Source organism: Lissotriton helveticus, chromosome 4_1, assembly GCF_964261635.1.
Source record: "Lissotriton helveticus chromosome 4_1, aLisHel1.1, whole genome shotgun sequence".
Classification (NCBI taxonomy): domain Eukaryota; kingdom Metazoa; phylum Chordata; class Amphibia; order Caudata; family Salamandridae; genus Lissotriton; species Lissotriton helveticus.
In genome coordinates this window covers 186,927,474-186,934,621 of record NC_136063.1, presented here as the reverse complement: position 1 = coordinate 186,934,621, position 7,148 = coordinate 186,927,474, and positions in this window count along the sequence as shown.

Sequence of the window (7,148 nt, the reverse complement as noted above, 5' to 3'; positions counted from 1 at the left end):
GATGTAGAGAAAGGACTATTACCTCACCCAATTGAACTCTCTACTACCGACCACACCACATACATTCTGTTCTGCCAGGCAATGGGGTCCCAACAATCCTAAAATATGCAAAAGTAATTCAGTGCAGCCCTCTGTTCTCACACATAAAACATCAACAATATTCAACCACTACTAATTAAACGTACCACAGTCATCTATCTTAGGACTATGTCCTTTCAAACTATGGGCATCACTTCTTCAGAAGTCGAATCTAACTGGAAGGACAGCCGAAGACTACTAATGCCAAATCCATGGCAGATTTTGCACTATTCAAATGAGAAGAGCTTAACATTCACCCAAACTCTCATTGATATGTGTGTGCAACCACATGAATATATTACACTTGCTCAGATGTAAATACACATACAAATAAAAGCAGCCACCTTCCCTCTCCTTAGTCTTAGAAAGTGATGAGAGAGAAGTTTGTCAACAGATAGTTCGTGTGTGCAGGAGTTTGTAGGAGGGGCTCTATGAATGTGAAGATGCTTTGCGTGAGGACCAGAGATGGGCTCGAATCATGGAGCTAGGACACTGTAAGAGGAAGGAAAGTGGATTTGGATATGCTAACTAACCTACTCTATATGACTGCAATCACACAGAGGGTCATAAACGAAGTCTTCTCTGATCATCAGCGGGGGGGTATATGCAGAAGTGCCATTGGCGACCCGGATGCCATCCTGAGATATGTGTCGGACGTGGGTGTCCCTAGGATACCTGAGGACCTTATTGATGAACTTGAAGCTGCTCCTTCCCTAGCAGAGATCGGGGAAGCTTTACGCTTGATGCCCAGGGGTAAAGCACCACGCGGGAGTGCTTCCCAGAGGAATTTTATCAAGCCTTTTTGCCTCAACTTCCAGACAAGCTCTTGCAGGAATACACTGAGGCGAGACAGTGAACTCGTTTCTGCTGACCATATCATAGGGTGTGATCTGTATGGTACTCAACCTGGGTGGGTAGGCGATAAAACCTGCTACATATAGACCATTAACTATGATTATTAAGAGCATCAAGGTCCACTGCAAGGTGTTGGCTAGCAGACTAACAAATGGGGGAAAGGACAATTGGTGCATGTAGACCACTGTGGGTTCCTCCCGGATCGAAGCACTACTACAGACCTGAGGAAACTTTCTAATATATTACACTCGTGTTGAGCTGGGCTGATGACCTAATGCATGTAGTGATAGACATTGGGAAGGCATTCAATACCTTGGACTGGGATTATCTGATCGAAGTTCTCCGAAAAACAGCGTTTGGTCTGACTTTCTGTGCCTAGGTCCAGTTGCTCCACAAGAGTCCCGCGGGCTGGGTGCAGACAAGTGGCTGATGTCAGGAGCCTGGAATGTGTATCAATGCACATGGAAGGGATGTCTGTTTGTCCCACTTCTGTTTACCCTGGCCCTGGAGCTTTTGCCCCTGCATATTAGATGGGAGCCGCACGACTGTGGATCGCACTCAGGTGGTGACACACTTGGAATTCCTATACAGCGACAACGCTTTCTTGTACCTGAGTGAACCTCTGTCCTCGCTGCCCCATCTTTTGGGATTGTTGGAAGAGTTTGAGAAGATCTCTGGGCTCTGACTTAACCAACAAAAGTGTCTTCTTTTTCCTGGGGGGGGGGGTTAGCTGTCTTGGAGAGGGATAGAATCCCAGTGTTGGGACTTAGATGGGAAACTGATGCCTTCCAGTATTTGGGGGTTATGATAGCCCACACGGCTGATCGTTAATATGCCTTCAAAAAAGGGAGGGTCATTGAGGGACTGTCAATCTTGTGGTGAGTGGCAGTGGCCAAGATGGTGTTGCTGCTGTATTATCTCCAAAATGCCTTCTGTACGCTCAAGCCTGCAGTTTTCCAACAGTTAAACAGTACCTTGATATCACTGGTTTGGGCTGGTGGGCATCCTAGGGTGGCACTGGAGACCCTACAAAGGCATAAGTAAGTGGGAGGCCTGGGGGTACCAAACCTTGAATGGTACTATTATGCGACCCACATTCATCACGCTGCCAGGTGATTCACCTCAGAAGATAACTGGGAAAAAGGATTAGTAAAGGGCATGTGTGACAGGTAAAGATCGGATCCCTGCATGCCTTATATTGTCAGACGGACTGCCTGCATATGGGAACAGATTGTTAAACGGGCTGTTAGATGTCCGCCATTTGCTAGGGACCCAGACATCTGGGATTTTCCGCGCCTCGGGTGCATTGGTAATAACGTCCCTTGACAGATGGAGGGAGGGAAGGGTGTCAAATGCTTGGAGACTTATATCCAGGGGATACATTTATCACCTTTCAGGCTGCGTGGGACCCATTTGACGTGGGCCTTGGGCAGTTCCTTCAGTATGCAAAACTGGCTGGGACGGCGCAGGAAAAATCGACAGACTTCTCCAGCGCTCCTCCCATAACCCACATATTGGAAAGCATATGACAGCTTGGTGAAGGACAACGCTTAATAAAGTTGACATACAGGGCACTAAAATCGGATGGGAAATAACCTTTACAACGCAACTTTTACAACGCACTACCATTACAACGAAACTTTTACAACACAACATCCATTACATCGCATGCCCTTACAACGCAACCATTACAACACATGACACTACAACGCATACCACTACAACGCATGTCATTACAACGCATAACATTACAACGCATAACATTACAACGCATAGTACCCTTACACTTTCCAACACTAACCCTACTGTTGCATCCCCTGGAGTTAGAATAGTAATTGTTACCCCTACACTATCCTAAACTTACCCTACTGTTGCACCCCCCTGGAGTTAGAATAGTAATTTGTACCCCTACACTATCCAACACTTACCCTACTGTTGCCCCCCCCTGGAGTTAGAATAGTAATTTTTACCCCTACACTATCCAATACTTACCATACATGCAATGTAATGTTATGCGTTGTAATGGTATGCGTTGTAAAGGTAGTATGCGTTGTAATGGAATGCGTTGTAAAGGTAGTTTTTAAAAATTAGTTGTAATGGCATGCGTTGTAATGGAATGCGTTGTAATGGATGTTGCGTTGTAAAAAATGTGTTTTAAAGGTATGCGTTGTAAAGGTATGCGTTGTAACGTCATACATCCAAATCAGACTCCCCTAAACCTAACTATCGTGCCAGACGAGCCTAGGATGAGGAACTGGAAGTTCAGTTGACTGATGAGGAGTGGGTGAGGATGTGTGAGCTGGTTCGGAGGGTGTCTAGGAATGCCCGGTTTAAACTGATTCATTTTAATTTTCTCCACCGTAGATATTTGACCCCAAACGTGCTAGCAAAAATGTATTCGGCTAGATCTCCAGACTGCCCACACTGTGGGATGGAAAGGGCGACATTCCCAAATACTGCTTTGTCCTGGAGGTCTGTCCTGGGATATTGGAATGGGGTGACAAAGGTGTTGAAGGTGGTGGTGGGGATGCCGCTGGTGTTGCAGCCTCGTCAACTGCTTTTGGGCCTAGTGCAACAGCCAAAGGCAGGGAAAATGCAATATAAATGCCTGCATCCAGCCCTACTATAAGCGAAACGGCTTGTTGCCATGGGATGGTTGGGAATGCGTTAACCCAGTGTGCAGTTGTGGATACGGGACACAATGGAGTGGTTCCTGGCAGATGAAATACAAACAGGGACCAAAAAGTGCAGGATGATTTAATAAATGTAATAAATTGGGGAGCCCTCTTGGCTGATTTTGCAGAGAGAGGGGATGTTGACAGGCATGAGAACACTCAAACATGCCTTGAACATGCTGACGAGGTGGGGAATTAGTGGTGTGTATATGTCACCTGTGATTTGCATTGAATAACTTCCTTGTTATACGTGCACCATCTACGGTTGAGTTTTACTCGTAATTGAGGTCATCTGGGTAAGGTAAAGGATGGTGGAAGATAAAAGAGGGACGATGAGGCAATGGGGAGACATGAAACCTTGTCATATATTGAAATCTTATTTTGTGCAATGCGGGCATACCCCGTTAAATCGACATTGTGGGCAATAGGCATGTTATTGACTGTATTTGACCTTGAATAATTAAAGAATTAAAAAAAGAGAATGCAGGACTTCTGTTACTCTCTGCTCTTTCATCATCTTAAAATACACACAGTGTTTTTCATTAACATAGATGTTGCATGAATTGTAACGTTCTAAAGAAAATTAGACATACACACGATTTATTCTAGTAACTGATGCCCACTGGGAAATGTTCAGCATATCATTGGCACAGTACCCTTATCTTGTTAGAACCAAAGAAATCATCATGAGATTGGTCTTGTTCGAATGTCTGACAGCAGTTGTTAATTCTCCACAACTTGAGACACCAGTCAACAAAGGATCACACAGTATCTGCATATAACACTGTTGAGGCCCAAGAGACAGTTGATACAGCACAACTTTGAGGGCATGGCAGAACCCAAGCACATTAGTGCAGAAGACAGTACAGAGGCCCAACAAGAGTCCCACAATCCAAACAAGTCATATCTAACTCTCCCTAGCTGTCACTATCTTGAGGCCTTTATAGACAGCTCTGGGACAGGCTGAATAAATCCAAGGACACAAGGAAAGTGTTTGAGATGAGGCAGTAGAACGAATATCAATAAGTGCTGCAAACAGAAAGGTATTGTTGACATCTGGCTTGAAAATAATCTCAACTGGAAAAGCCTCCAACAAAGGTTAAGAACTGAGCACAAACAGAGGAACGCAGGTTCAGAGCTGAGGCCAAGCAGAGGCTTCCTCTCATAAACATGGAGGAAGGGCAAGCACCTGGCGATGCCTTGGGTGCCGCTTTTATAGACTCTGGGATACTCTAATACTTTGGCAGCTTCTCAAATCCTAGGATCCTCAAATCCTGCTGTAGATTCTCAAATTTCTCTGTAGCTGCTTCTCAGTTGGAATGTACGATCATGGTTTGTAGGGTGCCAGCCTGGGGACAGTATTGACTGTGGTTGTGATGGGGATAACAACAAACGTGTACAGCCACAAACATAGGTGGCATGACTCCTGTCACGCAGCACGGATGACATGGTGAGTGGCGATGCTCTGAGCAAGAGGTCAAAGGAGTCACCAGTAATACCCAGGACTAGAGGTGGATTGGAGACGGGTCAAGGGCTTGTGACAATCCATAACATTCTGGGTTCTATACCAGGGTCAGTGGGGATGTAATTATATTGGAAACACCCATGTTTTTACATTTCTTTGGAATCTGAAATGCTCCTGATTGCTTTAAATCTTGGTAGGGAATACGTTTCAGAGCTTGGCGGTTCTGTAACTCCTATGGATGATTTATTGTAAAGTGGTATGATTATCTGTGCTGCTAGTTTTGAGTGCAGTGTCCCATTTTGTTTGTATTGTTTATATTTAATTTGCAGATATAGTAGTTGTTGTCATTAATAGTCGATGTTTTCCATACTCACTTGCCACTTTGCAAGACTTTACATTATACGTGTGTGGTCAAATGTTTTGCATTTTCGGCGCTATGTGAGTACAGAATAACTGAAATCAACTGCCAACCCGCCTGTCACCTGCACCAACCGTCGGTTAAACGAGTAGGTACTGGAATCGGGAACGTGACACACCTGTCGGGAAATCATGGCCGCCCAGCAGGCCGCAGGGCACCCTGCATCGGAAGTGACGCATCCTGCACGAGCGCCGGCGCCTCCCTCAAGCTGTAAACAAAAGAGGGCGGTTAATTCATATTAATTAAGGATGGCCTGCAGTCCAGGACTTTATCTGCCTCGTGCCTCGTGTGCGTTGACATCTGACGAGCACAACAGGCGCTTTAGCAGACAGCTGCTTCATTTTTCATGAGGTCGCTCGTGGCAAAGTCAAGGATCCAGCGAGCACCTGGTGCAGCACTTCAATTATTTACTCCCTTTTATTGTGGACACGACAAAACAATTCTCTTTTATCCAGTGACTGAAATGTAGTTAATTTCTGTGAGTGCCGCCTTTTGCCGTGTTGTTCCCATCAGGAAACCTGCAGACAGATACTGCCCCCACAATGTGCCTTACAACTAGGGCCACTGGAATTATGCGGCAGGGGTGATACAAATGATGCGACGGGTTAGGTCATATGTATATACTTTTCAGTTATATTTCTATTAAGACAATTGTCAATTTTGTTTGTGTTGACTACTTCATCCACTGTTATTCTTACTGCACTATTTTGACATTTTTACTCATGTAAACAGTCTATGGGTAAAAGTTCCACTTCTTCATTATCCGGTTAACGCTCAACAGAGCAATCAGCAACTGAAAGGCGATCTGCCGCTGCATGGCCTGCTACTGCGTGGTAACGTGTGGCAGCGTTTTTAGTAACTTTTGATCCGTTCGAGTTGGAATTTTTTTTTTGTTAAAATCTTCAATTATGCAGATGATGATGGATTATGTGGCAAGTGTAGCACATCCATAGTTATCTGGAAACCTTTGTACCCGCTGAATCACATAATGCCAGTGACCCTACTTAGGACTGAAAAACAGTGTTTGGACAATGTAAACAGGGTCCTTTCTAACTCGAAGGGCAGAGCAATTTGGGCCTTTAATACCTGAGAAATAAATAAATTGATGGTATTTATGTTTTTCAAGGGCAGAGATGGATTCCTGAAAGAATCCCTAGTCCGTCAGAGTGGAAAGGGATAAAATAGAGAGCCAGCCTTGTCATAAGGGCCCAGATGTCCACTAAGGCCAGGCCGAAGTGTCAGGGTTAATCGAAGGGATTCAAATGGTCTCTCCTATGAGGAGACAACCAATGTGTCAACCTTATCCCTAGGCTGCAGTTGGCCCCTGGTAATTTTGACTTTCTACATTTTGAGCAGTGGCAGCACAATGATTGGCATCTTGTGGCACATGTGTGCGTTATCAAAATGTTCAGAGAAGTGGAGTTTACCCAATCATAATTCTTCCCCATTCAAGTCCCTTCATATTGAAGATACAGTAGTACACCTAGCAGGGACAGACACTGGGACATTGTGATTGCCACACTTCTAAGTTTATTGAGAAAACAATGAGAGATCCTAACATTTTACCACCACACAGAGATTGAGAAAAGCACTGCCCAGTCCTTAATTTAAGCCAGTTGTGGTCCTCACCACCAGCACTCATTTTTCTCGAATAAAC